Source organism: Petromyzon marinus, unplaced genomic scaffold (assembly GCF_048934315.1).
Source record: "Petromyzon marinus isolate PM22_M1 ecotype Great Lakes invasive population unplaced genomic scaffold, UKy_Petmar_22M1.pri1.0 PM_G_Scaffold_50, whole genome shotgun sequence".
NCBI classification, from domain to species: Eukaryota; Metazoa; Chordata; class Hyperoartia; order Petromyzontiformes; family Petromyzontidae; genus Petromyzon; species Petromyzon marinus.
The window spans coordinates 367,020-382,768 of NW_027423003.1; the positions used below are offsets into that span (position 1 = coordinate 367,020).

At 49.6% G+C, this 15,749-nt stretch overlaps 1 long non-coding RNA gene across 2 annotated transcripts; it reads left to right on the top strand.

Annotated features, from left to right (window-relative positions):
- Nucleotides 1–212: 212 nt before the first annotated feature.
- Nucleotides 213–10,902, top strand: LOC142917432 (uncharacterized). Of its 2 annotated transcripts, XR_012936989.1 has the most exons (4): nucleotides 213–484; nucleotides 6,183–6,314; nucleotides 6,645–6,837; nucleotides 9,251–10,902. It is a non-coding gene; the product is annotated as an uncharacterized LOC142917432 (long non-coding RNA). The 2 variants fall into 2 exon arrangements; XR_012936988.1 differs by lacking the exon at nucleotides 9,251–10,902 and having other exon boundaries at nucleotides 220–484; nucleotides 6,645–6,988.
- The last annotated feature ends 4,847 nt before the right edge of the window (nucleotides 10,903–15,749 follow it).

The following is a 15,749-nucleotide window of genomic DNA, read 5'->3' on the forward strand; positions in this document are numbered from 1 at the left end:
CTTGTGGAGTGCAGGAGGTCCGACGTTCCGTGCCGCTAACACGGACAGGCGACTGCGCGCGGCTGTGATCACGTGACGTATTCGCAGGGCGGCAGAGTCTTCCGGAAGATGTCCCGCGCCAATCGTGAGACGGCCGGAAGAGTCTTCCGGAAGATGTCCCGCGCCACGCTTGAGACGGCCGGAAGAGTCTTCCGGAAGACGTCCCGCGCCACGCGTGAGACGGCCGGAAGAGTCTTCCGGAAGACGTCCCGCGCCACGCTTGAGACGGCCGGAAGGGTCTTCCGGAAGATGGCCCGCGAGTCTTGAAGGGCACGTGACACGTGAGACAATCAACCCGCTGGGAGGTGTAACAGCAACGATAACAACAACAGCAGAAACAACAACCACAACAGCAGAAACAACAACGACAACAGCAGAAACAACAGCAGCAGTAGAGGCGCCGTTCCACGTGTGCACACCCAAGGACAAAGACGCCTCGCTGGGGGTGAGTGTGGGGGCCGAGTGGGTCACCCACGTGGATAGAGCCTGGGGCGGGCCTAGAACTGGTCGGTGACTGTGTGTGTGGTGTGTGTGGTGTGATGTGTGTGGTGTGTGTGTGGTGTGTGGTGTGTGTGTGGTGTGTGTGTGACTGTGTGTGTGGTGTGTGTGTGACTGTGTGTGTGGTGTGTGTGTGTGGTGTGATGTGTGTGGTGTGTGTGTGGTGTGTGGTGTGTGTGTGGTGTGTGTGTGGTGTGTGTGTGACTGTGTGTGTGGTGTGTGTGTGTGGTGTGTGTGTGGTGTGTGTGACTGTGTGTGTGTGTGTGGTGTGTGTGTGGTGTGTGTGACTGTGTGTGGTGTGTGTGTAGTGTGTGTGTGTGGTGTGGTGTGTGTGTGATGTGTCTGTGGTGTGTGTGTGATGTGTGTGTGGTGTTTGTGGTGTGTGTGTGTGTGTGGTGTGTGTGTGACTGTGTGTGTGACTGTGTGTGTGGTCTGTGTGTGTGTGGTGTGTGTGTGGTGTGTGTGTGGTGTCTGTGAGTGTGTGTGGTGTCTGTGTGTGGTGTGTGTGTGTGGTGTATGTGTGGGGTGTGTGTGGTGTGTGTGACTGTGTGTGTGGTGTCTGTGTGTGTGGTGTGTGTCTGTGTGTGGTGTGTGTGATGTGACTGTGTGTGGTGTGTGTGTGGTGTATGTGTGTGATGTGTCTGTGGTGTGTGTGTGATGTGTGTGACTGTGTGTGTGGTGTGTGACTGTGTGTGGTGTGTGTGTGGTGTGTATGTGTGATGTGTCTGTGGTGTGTGTGTGATGTGTGTGACTGTGTGTGTGGTGTGTGACTGTGTGTGGTGTGTGTGTGGTGTGTGTGACTGTGTGTGTGGCGTGTGACTGTGTGTGTGTGGTGTGTGACTGTGTGTGGTGTGTGTGATGTGTCTGTGGTGTGTGTGACTGTGTGTGGTGTGTGACTGTGTGTGGTGTGTGTGTGATGTGTGACTGTGTATGTGGTGTGTAACTGTGTGATGTTTCTGTGGTGTGTGTGGTGTGTGTGATGTGTCTGTGGTGTGTGTGACTGTGTGTGTGTGGTGTGTGACTGTGTGTGTGTGGTGTGTGACTGTGTGTGGTGTGTGTGTGGTGTGTGTCTGACTGTGTGTGGTGTGTGACTGTGTGTGGGTCTGCCCCGTGACCTCCTGCCAGCGGGCATTCGACACTTCACGTGGCCTCAGGGTGCACATAGCCTGGCACAAGCGTCGTGGTGACGTCACCGCCACTTAGTGGCGAATGGCGGTTGTTGTTGTTGTGGTGTGTGACTGTGTGGGTGGTGTGTGTCTGCGTTTTATTGATGGTTTCGCTCGAATAGTTGGTCAACACAGCAGCTGATAATGCAAATGATAGTTATAATTCGCATTTAATAATCCGTGGCTTAGCTGATGTGAGTGGAGTTTGTGTGATCTCCCCCTGTTCTACAGATGAGTGACTGGAGTTTGTGTGATCTCCCCCTGTTCTACAGATGAGTGGAGTTTGTGTGATCTCCCCCTCTTCTAAAGATGAGTGAGTGGCGTTTGTGTGATCTCCCCCTGTCCTACAGAGTGAGTGGAGTTTGTGTGATCTCCCCCTGTTCTACACATGAGTGAGTGGAGTTTGTGGGATTCTCCCCCTGTTCTACAGAGTGAGTGAGTGGAGTTTGTGTGATCTCCCCCTGTTCTACAGAGTGGAGTTTGTGTGATCTCCCCCTGTTCTACAGAGTGAGTGGAGTTTGTGTGATCTCCCCCTGTCCTACAGAGTGAGTGGAGTTTGTGTGATCTCCCCCTGTTCTACAGAGTGAGTGAGTGGAGTTTGTGTGATCTCCCCCTGTTCTACAGAGTGAGTGAGTGGAGTTTGTGTGATCTCCCCCTGTTCTACAGATGAGTGAGTGGAGTTTGTATGATCTCCCCCTGTTCTATAGATGAGTGAATGGAGTTTGTATGATCTCCCCCTGTTCTACAGATGAGTGAGTGGAGTTTGTATGATCTCCCCCTGTTCTACAGATGAGTGAATGGAGTTTGTATGATCTCCCCCTGTTCTACAAATGAGTGAGTGGAGTTTGTATGATCTCCCCCTGTTCTACAGATGAGTGACTGGAGTTTGTGTGATCTCCCCCTGTTCTACAGAGTGAGTGAGTGGAGTTTGTGTGATCTCCCCCTGTTCTGCAGAGTGAGTGAGTGGAGTTTGTGTGATCTCCCCCTGTTCTACAGATGAGTGACTGGAGTTTGTGTGATCTCCCCCTGTTCTACAGATGAGTGAGTGGAGTTTGTGTGATCTCCCCCTGTTCTACAGATGAGTGAGTGGAGTTTGTGTGATCTCCCCCTGGTCTACAGATGAGTGAGTGGAGTTTGTGTGATCTCCCCCTGTTCTACAGATGAGTGAGTGGAGTTTGCGCGATTTCCCCCTGTTCTACAGATGAGTGAGTGGAGTTTGTGTGATCTCCCCCTGTTCTGCAGAGTGAGTGAGTGGAGTTTGTGTGATCTCCCCCTGTTCTACAGATGAGTGACTGGAGTTTGTGTGATCTCCCACTGTTCTACAGATGAGTGAGTGGAGTTTGTGTGATCTCCCCCTGGTCTACAGATGAGTGAGTGGAGTTTGTGTGATCTCCCCCTATTCTACAGATGAGTGAGTGGAGTTTGTATGATCTCCCCCTGTTTTACATATGAGTGAGTGGAGTTTGTGTGATCTCCCCCTATTCTACAGAGTGAGTGAGTGGAGTTTGTGTGATCTCCCCCTGTTCTACAGAGTGAGTGGAGTTTGTGTGATCTCCCCCTGTTCTACAGATGAGTGAGTGGAGTTTGTGTGATCTCCCCCTGTTCTACAGATGAGTGAGTGGAGATTGTGTGATCTCCCCCTGTTCTACAGATGAGTGGAGTTTGTGTGATCTCCCCCTGTCCTACAGATGAGTGAGTGGAGTGTGTGTGATCTCACTCTGTTCTACAAAGTGAGTGAGTGAGTGGAGTTTGTGTGATCTCCCCCTGTCCTACAGATGAGTGGAGTTTGTGTGATCTCCCCCTGTCCTACAGATGAGTGAGTGGAGTGTGTGTGATCTCCCCCTATTCTACAGATGAGTGAGTGGAGTTTGTGTGATCTCCCCCTGTTCTACAGATGAGTGAGTGGAGTTTGTGTGATCTCCCCCTGTTCTACAGATGAGTGAGTGGAGTTTGCGCGATTTCCCCCTGTTCTACAGATGAGTGAGTGGAGTTTGTGTGATCTCCCCCTGTTCTGCAGAGTGAGTGAGTGGAGTTTGTGTGATCTCCCCCTGTTCTACAGATGAGTGACTGGAGTTTGTGTGATCTCCCCCTGTTCTACAGATGAGTGAGTGGAGTTTGTGTGATCTCCCCCTGGTCTACAGATGAGTGAGTGGAGTTTGTGTGATCTCCCCCTATTCTACAGATGAGTGAGTGGAGTTTGTATGATCTCCCCCTGTTTTACATATGAGTGAGTGGAGTTTGTGTGATCTCCCCCTGTTCTACAGAGTGAGTGAGTGGAGTTTGTGTGATCTCCCCCTGTTCTACAGAGTGAGTGGAGTTTGTGTGATCTCCCCCTGTTCTACAGATGAGTGAGTGGAGTTTGTGTGATCTCCCCCTGTTCTACAGATGAGTGAGTGGAGATTGTGTGATCTCCCCCTGTTCTACAGATGAGTGGAGTTTGTGTGATCTCCCCCTGTCCTACAGATGAGTGAGTGGAGTGTGTGTGATCTCACTCTGTTCTACAAAGTGAGTGAGTGAGTGGAGTTTGTGTGATCTCCCCCTGTCCTACAGATGAGTGGAGTTTGTGTGATCTCCCCCTGTCCTACAGATGAGTGAGTGGAGTGTGTGTGATCTCCCCCTATTCTACAGATGAGTGAGTGGAGTTTGTGTGATCTCCCCCTGTTCTACAGAGTGAGTGGAGTTTGTGTGATCTCCCCCTGTTCTACAGATGAGTGAGTGGAGTTTGTGTGATCTCCCCCTGTTCTACAGATGAGTGAGTGGAGTTTGTGTGATCTCCCCCTGTTCTTCAGATGAGTGCGTGGAGTTTGTGTGATCTCCCCCTGTTCTACAGATGAGTGAGTGGAGTTTGTGTGATCTCCCCCTGTTCTGCAGATGAGTGACTGGAGTTTGTGTGATCTCCCCCTGTTCTACAGATGAGTGAGTGGAGATTGTGTGATCTCCCCCTGTTCTACAGATGAGTGGAGTTTGTGTGATCTCCCCCTGTCCTACAGATGAGTGAGTGGAGTGTGTGTGATCTCCCCCTATTCTACAGATGAGTGAGTGGAGTTTGTGTGATCTCCCCCTGTTCTACAGATGAGTGAGTGGAGTTTGTGTGATCTCCCCCTGTTCTACAGAGTGAGTGAATGGAGTTTGTATAATCTCCCCCTGTTCTACAGATTGAGTGAGTGGAGTTTGTATGATCTCACTCTGTTCTACAAAGTGAGTGAGTGAGTGGAGTTTGTGTGATCTCCCCCTGTCCTACAGATGAGTGAGTGGAGTTTGTGTGATCTCCCCCTGTTCTACAGATGAGTGAGTGGAGTTTGTGTGATCTCCCCCTGTTCTACAGATGAGTGAGTGGAGTTTGTGTGATCTCCCCCTGTTCTTCAGATGAGTGCGTGGAGTTTGTGTGATCTCCCCCTGTTCTACAGATGAGTGAGTGGAGTTTGTGTGATCTCCCCCTGTTCTGCAGATGAGTGACTGGAGTTTGTGTGATCTCCCCCTGTTCTACAGATGAGTGAGTGGAGATTGTGTGATCTCCCCCTGTTCTACAGATGAGTGGAGTTTGAGTGATCTCCCCCTGTCCTACAGATGAGTGAGTGGAGTGTGTGTGATCTCCCCCTATTCTACAGATGAGTGAGTGGAGTTTGTGTGATCTCCCCCTGTTCTACAGATGAGTGAGTGGAGTTTGTGTGATCTCCCCCTGTTCTACAGAGTGAGTGAATGGAGTTTGTATAATCTCCCCCTGTTCTACAGATTGAGTGAGTGGAGTTTGTATGATCTCACTCTGTTCTACAAAGTGAGTGAGTGAGTGGAGTTTGTGTGATCTCCCCCTGTCCTACAGATGAGTGAGTGGAGTTTGTGTGATCTCCCCCTGTTCTACAGATGAGTGAGTGGAGTTTGTGTGATCTCCCCCTGTTCTACAGATGAGTGAGTGGAGTTTGTGTGATCTCCCCCTGTTCTTCAGATGAGTGCGTGGAGTTTGTGTGATCTCCCCCTGTTCTACAGATGAGTGAGTGGAGTTTGTGTGATCTCCCCCTGTTCTGCAGATGAGTGACTGGAGTTTGTGTGATCTCCCCCTGTTCTACAGATGAGTGAGTGGAGATTGTGTGATCTCCCCCTGTTCTACAGATGAGTGGAGTTTGAGTGATCTCCCCCTGTCCTACAGATGAGTGAGTGGAGTGTGTGTGATCTCCCCCTATTCTACAGATGAGTGAGTGGAGTTTGTGTGATCTCCCCCTGTTCTACAGATGAGTGAGTGGAGTTTGTGTGATCTCCCCCTGTTCTACAGAGTGAGTGAATGGAGTTTGTATAATCTCCCCCTGTTCTACAGATTGAGTGAGTGGAGTTTGTATGATCTCACTCTGTTCTACAAAGTGAGTGAGTGAGTGGAGTTTGTGTGATCTCCCCCTGTCCTACAGATGAGTGAGTGGAGTTTGTGTGATCTCCCCCTGTTCTACAGATGAGTGAGTGGAGTTTGTGTGATCTCCCCCTGTTCTACAGATGAGTGAGTGGAGTTTGTGTGGACCATCTTCAGAGTCAGTGGAGGAGGCTCGTGAAGGACGCTGCTACTGGGCAGTTTGAGGCAGTCGCCCTCCTGCAACAACGGAGTGCAGAGGAGCGGCAGCAGGCTCAGTGAGTCGACCCGTGGCACCTGGGTCTGTCCCTTGACCTCCTGCCAGCACCAGGCGTTCGACACTTCACGTGACCTTCAAGTGCACTTATAGCCGTGACTTAGAGCTTTTGTGACTGCAGGAATTCATATTCTTTGGGTCTTACGGTAAGTCACTTATCTACGTGACTTTACCGAAAGATCCAAAGAATATGCACGTAGCCTGCCGCTTGTTGTTGTTGATGGTGCTGACGGAGGTGACGGTGTTGGAGGTGATGGCGTTGGTGACGCTGATGGCGTTGGTGACGGTGTTAGAGGTGATGCTGACGGCGGTGACGGTTGTGACGTTACAGGTTTGCTCCCCGCACGGCCACCGTCGCTCGGGAACGAGGAGAGCGACCGAAGAGCTCCGATGGAGCGGGAAGGGAGAGGAGAGCGAGGAGGGAAAAGAAGTCAGGGCAGAGAGGAGGAGCCTCAAATTACGGAAGAGCAAGAAGGGAGAGATGACGGACATCAAGACGCCCAGAGGGGAGAGCGTGCAGTGAGGTGGGCCGAGGGCAAGAGGGAGGAGCAGAGGCAGGACGCGGACAGGGCCAGGTGGGAGCGAGAGGGGGCCAGAAGGAAAGTCGCGGGAGGGGTGGGTGGAGAGAGACGGGTCGAAGGCAGAGCGAGAGACACAGAGAGGAGAGACAGAGAGAGGAGGGATAGAGAGGCGGGGGAGATGGGGGGGAGAGGCAGGGACGATGGGGGAGGGATGGGGCAAGGCCGGAGAGATCAGAGGGATATACACATAAAAATGCCATTGAGATTATAGATCGAGTCTTATCGGACTTGCCACGTGGGAGATGATGTGAGGGGTACGGAAGGAGGACAAATTTGTAAGGGGTAGATTCACAAAGAGACCCATAGATTAGCATCCTCATCTAGCCACTCACTTGTCCGCTCACCAACTCACCCGGCGACTCACCCACTGACTCATCCACCCACTCACTCATCCACCCACCCACTCACCCAACAACTTACCCACCCACCCACTCACCCAGACACTCAACCACCCATATATCATGTTGGGTATTTTATATCAAATGTTTATTGTTTTGGCCATTAAACGTCAGTGTCGTAGTGGTCGCCCAGCATGAGTTATAATCCTGGACAGCCGGCATCACAAACCCCTCCACCACCACCGATGTGTTCCTCGTGGAAACAAATCTGAAATTAATTTCGCATTCCTCAGGTCGTGCGAGATTAAATCAAACGGAAGGGCTTCACAGCCGAGGCAAGGTGAAAGGGGTTCACTGCCTCGCGACGCAGTATCGTCCGCTCGCTTTGCTCGTCAATACCGAAGAAACGACGCACGGCCGTGATCTTTTGGGAAGCGTCTGTGGTGTGATTGCAGTCAAAGCAGTCATAATGGGCAGTCGATCGTCAGGACGCACGTGTGGTGGTGGTGGGGTAAAGTGTGGGCACTCTCGCCTATTTCAACAAGCAGATGGATAGCTTGGAAGTGTAGGGCCCAGATGCCCCTCGAGAGGAGCTCACCGCAGCATCTTCTGTTGGAGGTCCGTCCCACCCGGGGGGCCGTGGCACAAGCGACACGTTGCAGAGCTGCGCCTTTGCCTTTGTCTCACGACGCGTTGCAGATGAGCTGTGGCAACTGCGGTGGCTGTCGCACTCAAATTTGAACCCCGTGGGGCCGGAGTTACATTCGTCAGCGCCCCTGTCGCCCCCTGGTGGACGAACCGCGCCTGGCTGCCGTCCGTCCCGAGTTTTGAGGATCTTTCTGAGAGTGTTTGGGTCATTTTTCCTGAATCGTGCGAAATCCGAGCAATTCCGAAATTCCATTCTCGCGCGCGACGGCACCAGCGATGTGCTCAGCAGCTAAATGCCGACGCTGAGGCTTGCTGGTCTTCGCGAGAGGGCTTCAGGAGAGAGGTGGTTTAGTTTTGATATTTCTCCTGCGTTGAAGGGGCGCAGACCACAGCGGTTTACTGTGTGGTCCGTAGTTTAGAGTGCATGGCCACAATAACAAATACACGTCTTCATTTGGTTCCCCATTGAGCTGTGCTTAGGCCGTCTGAGCATAAGTGACGTCTGTGGATGAAAATCGTTTGCTGCACTTGATGATGAACACAAACACTGTTGTGATTTATATACAGGATAATTCTGAATTTCTCATCTAAACTGCTGCGCGAGGTTTGCGACGCTTTAGGTGCAAAGATAATTAAAACGTCGCCGTACCACCCCCAGACAGATGGGATGGTGGAGCGCCTGAATAGAACTCTGACCTCCATGCTCTGTCAGGCGATTGACGCGGCGCAAACGGACTGGGATTTGCATGTTCCGAGTGTACTAGCTGCATATAGGATGGCCCCTCATACTTCCACGGGATTTTCACCATTTTTTCTCATGTATGGGAGGCAGAATGTACCCCCTGTAGATGCCCAATTGGGTTTGCCACTGGCTAAGGGGAAATCCAAGTTGCCCAGAGCATGTGAAAATTACCCCGCAATGCATTTCCACGGCTCGGGAGGCGGCAAAATTTAACGCCGCCAAAGCACGGGCGAAACAACGAACGTATTCTAGATTTGAAGCTTTCGTGACTGCAAGGATCCATACTCTTTGGTTCTATTCGGTAAAGTCACCACGTAGGTAAAAATACGTGACTTTACCGAATAGAACCAAAGAGTAATGCACGTATTGCGGGGAAACGGGATCACGTGCTAGCATGGCCCATCGGTGACGGAGCATGGTTACGTTGCCTGCGGGTGCCGGTTGGTTACGTCCCCTAAGCTGCATCAGTCCCCCGGCAAGAGCCCGTGGAAGTGGCCGAGGTTAAGCGGCCGCAGTTTGCGCGTTTCCGGCTGGGCCTTCGCCGTTGGTTCGTCCGTCCGTCTCGGCCGAAGCCGTTTGTCCTGCCACGGATTGCCTCTTCCCCCGTCTCCGAAAATTGGTCCGCCAGCGTCCAGTGCGTCCGGCGAGCCGGGGATGGCGTGTGCGTTCAGACGGCGTGCGTCGGAAGGATCGCGCCGTGCCGCCCGTCGCATCGAAGCCTCGCCGGGACCGAGGGAGGTGGCTGCTGCCGCCGAGCCTGCTGCACCCGTGCCTCCTGCTGCACCCGTGCCTCCTGCTGCACCCGTGCCTCCTGCGTTGCACCCCGTGTGTCTCCGGCCGTTCTCGTGGCACGCGCACCGCCCGAGCAGGGGCGGAAGACCCGTCCCCCGTCAACGGAACTCGGCGTCGCGAACTCGGTCCAAACGCTTGCGATTCCGTTGACTCCTGATTCTGGGTATTTGCTCGGGAATGGCGGAGAGGTTGTGGTTGTTGTTGTTGTTCAGTTCTGGCCGAGGTTAACTCGGTCCAAATGCTTGCGATTCCGTTGATTCCATATTCTGGGTATTGGTCGGGGAATGGCGGAGAGGTTGTGGTTGTTGTTGTTGTTCAGTTCTGGTCGAGGTTAACTCGGTCCAAATGCTTGCGATTCCGTTGATTCCATATTTTGGGTATTGGTTTGGGAATGGCGGAGAGGTTATGGTTGTTGTTCAATTCTGTTCTGTTCGTTTTCCTAAGTCTTGTTCCCTTTCGTAAATGTTCCCTTCGCTCCTTGTTCCCTCGTCTTTAGGTGTTGTTCCTGCGGATTGTTCTGCCTTTTTAAGGAAAATAACTGGAGTCCTGCTTTTATAGATATTGTTGTTATCCTGCACATGGGCGCACTTACCTGTTATTTGAGTATTAGCCAGGAAAATTTCGATTTAAACCTTTTGTGACTGTAAGGATTCATCTTCTTTGGTTCTTTCAGTAAAGTCACCGCGTAGAATGAGAATAAAATAATAAAATAAAACAATAAAATTCTCACGACGTTTCGGCCACAACGCAGGTGGCCTTCTTCAGAGCTTCATTATTGAAGCTCCGTCATTTATTGTAGCTCTGTCGTCCCGACAGGTTTGTTCCTTTCACCTGAAGAAGGCCACTTGTGTCGTGGCCGAAACGTCGTGAGAATTTTATTGTTTTATTTTATTATTTTATTCTCATTCTACGTGGTGACTTTACCGAAAGAACCAAACAAGATATTAGCCAGGAAGGCTACATGTTTTTTTATTACGGGGGGGGGGGTGGGGGGGGGTGATGTAATGACATGATGACACCTGTTGGTTAGAAAACGGAAGCACGGGTACAGGCACCGCTAAAGCAACATCCAATCCGAAAGGGAGAGGTATCTAGGCCAAGGGTAAATGGGCGGGGCTCGCCGGGAACCCTCTGGAAGGTTCCGCGATAGGGCGTGGCCAGAGGCGGAGCCTAGCCGCACTTTGCGGCGACAGAAGCGGTGGGCGGAGGAGGACTCGGGGCTCGCGCGTGGAGCCTTGGGTCCCGGGCTGCGTCGCCGCTCGCCGTCGTCTCTCTCCGTCGTGCGGCCGCGCGCGGAAGATCTCCTGCGGGGGTTCCGTCGCCGCCCTTCCCGGCACGCCGCCGGCCAGCGGCGAAGCCGAAAGCGGACGGGTGGAACGGCGCCGCGTGACCGACCGTGCGTGTGGCCGGCGGAGACGCCGCGCTCAGAATGAGAAGATGAGGTTGGCCTGCGCTGTGCCGCGTGTGAATAAAAGAAGCACCCCCTCATTGCGTACGTACGTTGAACTTCTTACGCGCCGTACGTAGCCAACCGTGCTCATCGGAGGTGCTGGGGAAGGACGACAAACTGAACACACAAAGTCGTCAATCCTGATTTGAAGCTTTCGTGACTGCAGGGATCCACGCTCTTTGGTTCTTCCGGTAAAGTGACTGTGAAGACGGTCGCTTGTTGCTGCGATCGGAACGTCGTGATCTATTTTTTTTTGTTTTTTTTACCGAAAGAACCAAAGGGTACGATAGGTAGTTCCGTAGTCAAATCTTCATTCAAAAGCGCATAGCTCCAGCGACTTAATGAATGTCAGAAGGAAGAGCGTTCCAGACGGCTGCTGGAGCGCATCTGAAAGCGCGCCACGCAGTGGCCGTCAAATCTTGACTTGAAGTCAAGATTGACGGCCGCTCTTTGGGTCTTTCGGTAAAGTCATCACGTGGGTAGGTAGAAAATAAAATAAATTAAATCACGTGACGTTTCGTTAGCAACACGACAAGCGTCCGTCATCAGGTGGGACAGCCACAGCAAGAGACAATTGCTGAAGTGGGCAAAAGGGTTGCCGTGATAAGAGGCTACGTAGGTAAGAGAGGGGGGAGAAGCCAGGGAGGAGAGATAGAGTGAGGGGGGAGGAGCTACTTAACTGACATCCCTACGAGAGAGAGAGGCTCTACCTTGGTAAACAACAACAACCACCAAAACGACCACCACCACTACAACGATGAGAATTTCTCACCTCGGATTTCAATGCAAGAGCGCAGGTGGCAGCAGGTAGTATGACGTAGTATGACGTCACTTCCCCCGGCTCTCCCACTGAATAAATTATGTTAATGAGGCCGGCCCATATGTGGAGGGATGGGGGCGTGGGCGCTGAACCCGTCGCAATAAACTCGCGACGGCTTTAACGAACACATTATGTTAATGAGCCACCAGTCACTGGGCGTAGCTTTGCCCAAATAAGGATTGCCACTGGAACGATATCGGCGGTGACCCAAGCGGAGGTGACGTCACGCTCAAGAGTGTGGTGGACGGGGGAGGGTTGAATACCTTGGTGACATGACGTCTATTGTTTTTATATATCCTCGTGTTCAACAGAGTTAATAGACTTTACTTCAAACACAAATTTGACACTGTCACACACTGCCATGAGTAAACAGGTGGTGGTGTGACCAGAACCATGCCTGGCCACCTTCATCTGCTCAGCATTAATTCTTCCTCACTCCACCAAGTAATGAATCGAGGATCAATCAACATAGCCGAGGCTATCCGTGTCTCTGTCTCTCTCTCCCCGTGGTGAAGGTGTTCCCCTCCACACATTCAGAGTCAACAGCGGCACGCGCTTAGCGTCTTTGACCGATAGATACATTGACGCACGTATTGTTGGTTCTTTCAGTAAAGTCACGTAGATAGAAAATAAAGATAACAGATTAAATTTAATAAGATAAAGACCACTTGTGTTGCGATCGAAACGTCGTGGGTTTATTGCTTTATTTAAAAAAAAATATTTTTCATTTATTTGTATTATTTTATTTTCTATCTACGTGACTTTACCGAATAAACCAGGAATATTAATTCCTGCAGTCACGAAAGTTTTAAGTCAAAACATTCACACACGTTGACAAAGCCTCACCTTGTGTTGTTGTGGGCAGGTCGCTTCTGATAACAAGAGCGGTATAGAAGCTCAAGCGGGCTTGGCCTGGTAACAAAAGAACGAAAATAAAAACTGCGTGAATATTTACAATAAAACAAAGTTACAAAGTGACGAGCCGGGTGAAGACAAATTAAACTTAAGCGAGATAATTAAAGTAAATGCAATCAGGCGAGGACAGGAGGCAAGGCCCCGCGTGGCTAGGCCCCGCGTTGTAAAGTTCCAACCTGGACATCGATTCCCATGCTCGCTGCTACTCAACTGACATCCCTACGAGAGAGAGAGGCTCTACCTTGGTAAACAACAACCACCACCACCATGAGAATTTCACACCTCGGATTTCAGTGCAAGCGTGGATCGGCAGCCTCCTGTTATCTCGTGACGTCACGCGTGTAAGCAGGTAACATAACGTCACTTCTGGGGTAAGAGACACGCCCCTCCTGTAAAGAGCGGCTCCGTAACTGAATAAATTATATTCTTAGTTTTTTCGGTAAAGTCACGTTGAAGAGAAACAACAAAATAACAAAATATATATAAAACAATAAAAAAATTCTCACGACGTTTCGACCATAACTCAAACGGTCATCATCAGGTGTGTCGGTTTGCATAAATTTATTTTGAAAACGGCATATTTATTTATTTATATATAAAAAAAATAACGTTTGCGTCACGCGCAACGATTGGCAGTTTGCCCAGGACTAGTCCATCTATTTTTTGAAAAGAGGAGGGGGGAGACGAAATTTGTTTTTATGTATGCTGTCTGAAAGCCACTGTAAGCGTGAACAATCAATCAAGAACTGAAATGATTTATCAAATCTTTCCAATGATTGCTAAGATAGAATCCATCTTCTCGGTTGAAATTGTCTCTGTGCTTGTATATGTGGATAGCCTCATGAACGAATCTCTCATGGAAGCCAGATGGCTTACAAAGAACCTCCGTCTTGGAAAAGTCAATGGCATGTGAGCCTACTGAATTAGAACAATGATCTGCTACGGCCGAGGTGTTGGTCCTACCGTGTTTAAGGTCTGCTTTATGTTCACGAATGCGGTCCGAGATATGGCGTTTGGTTTCTCCAATGTAACTACTACCACAGAGGCAACTTAGTTTGTAGACACCAGGGTATTGTATGTCCGGAATCACATCTTTTACAGACGGAACCAGATCACGGATTTTATGTAATGTGTTGAAACGGACCTGGATCTTGTGTTTATTCAAGATTTTGGAGATCTTTTTTGTGATCCCAGCAATGTAGGGTAAAGTGATGGTTTTGAAAGGCTCCTCAAGAGGGTTCTTCTTCATGGTTTGAGTGATAGCTTTGCGGATTGTATAGTCGGAGTAACCATTAGCCCTAAGAGCTTGGTGTACGTGCTTGAGTTCACTGCTTATGTGTTCCTGGTCGGATATGCATTGGGCTCTATGATACAGAGTCTTGATGAGAGAATTCTTCTGTGATGGATGGTGGTGGGAATCCGGTTTCAGATAAGCATCCGTATGGGTAGCTTTCCTGTAGACAGAGTGGCTCATTGAACCATCAGGTCTCTTTTTAATTAGGACATCCAAAAAAGGTATCTTGCCATCTATTTCGACTTCCATGGTAAATCTGATGGCTGGGTGTATGGAATTGATGTGGTCGAAGAATTGGTCTAGAGCAGGCCGGCCATGTGGCCAGATGACAAAAGTGTCATCCACGTACCTCTTCCATAAGGTTGGGCGCAGAGTGGCAGTCTGGATGGCGTCAGTCTCAAATTTCTCCATGAAAATGTTAGCTATAACTGGAGAAAGGGGGGAGCCCATTGGGGTGCCCTCAGTTTGTTTGTAGAAAGTTCCATTCCAAGTGAAGTATGTATTGGTTAAACAGTGTCTCACCAGGGGGGGTACCTCAGTGTTTAGTCCTTGATGAACCAAGTCTTCAATGATTGCAATGGTGTCAGGTACAGGAACCTTGGTGAATAAGGAAACTACATCAAAACTGACAAGCAGGTCGTCTGGGGACAGGGAAATACCCTTGATTGTTGATACCAGGTGAGTAAAATTTTGTACCGCAGAGGTGGTTTTTCCAGTGAAAGGACGCAGGATTTCAGACAAAAAACGAGCTAGTTTGTAGGTGGGGGAGCTGATAGTAGAGACTATGGGACGAAGAGGTGTATCAACTTTATGTATTTTTGGTAAGCCGTATAATCTTGGTGGCCTGGCAGCAGAAGGTTTCAACGAAAACTGTTTAGATTGATCAATTAATGCGGTTGAATCAGAAATTATTTTGTTGGTTTGTGTGACGAGGCTGTTGGTGGGATCTCTTTTTATTTTTGTATAACTACCATCGTCGAGTAATTCTTTAATTTTGTTGTTGTATTCTATTTTATCCATGATAACAGTAGCATTGCCTTTGTCAGCTGAGAGAACTACAATATCATTCCTCTTTTTTAATTTATATAATTCAAAACGCTCATCTTTGCTGAGGTTGCTAGCTGGCATCTTAGCGTTTTTGAGGGTTGCAGCGATTTCAGATCTTGCTACGTCTGCAGCGATGTGACCCAGGCCCCTGAGAGCAACGTCTACTTGGGCAATTATATCATTAACTGGTATGTGTTTAGGTGTGACTGCAAAGTTTAGACCTTTAGCTAAAACGGATTTCAGACCATCGGAAATAGAACTGTTACTGCGATTAATTACGACTTTATTAACGTCTAACTTTTTGGTGTATGGGTCCGGTCTTTTGTTGAAGAGGAGGTTAAATTTGGAAATCAGGTTTTCCTTACATTTGGTCGACAGTAGCAGCTGAAGAGGCAGTCATATTGTCTACATGTTCCCAATCCGATGTGGACATTATTGCCGTCAATGATAAGTGTGATTTGTAGAGTGTCTTGTCTAACTGATCTAGTTCTGTGCGTATAAGTCTGATTTTTTCTGAGATAAGAGCTAAGCTAGTTTTGAAAAGAATTCGTTTCGCATTAGAAGAAGTTACAGTAGCAGAGGTGAGTGTAAATGCGATTGGTATTACCCCAGAGTCGCGGCATCTCTTCAGGAAGGTGAGAGACTCGATCAGCTGAGCTTTCTTATCCCGGAGTTTGTTGAACGATCTTAAAGTTATGTGAAAACCCTCCCCGTAGAGGCGATAAAATTTTGATTTAAAGCTTTCGTGACTGCAGTAATTCATATTCTTAGTTTTTTCGGTAAAGTCACGTTGAAGAGAAACAACAAAA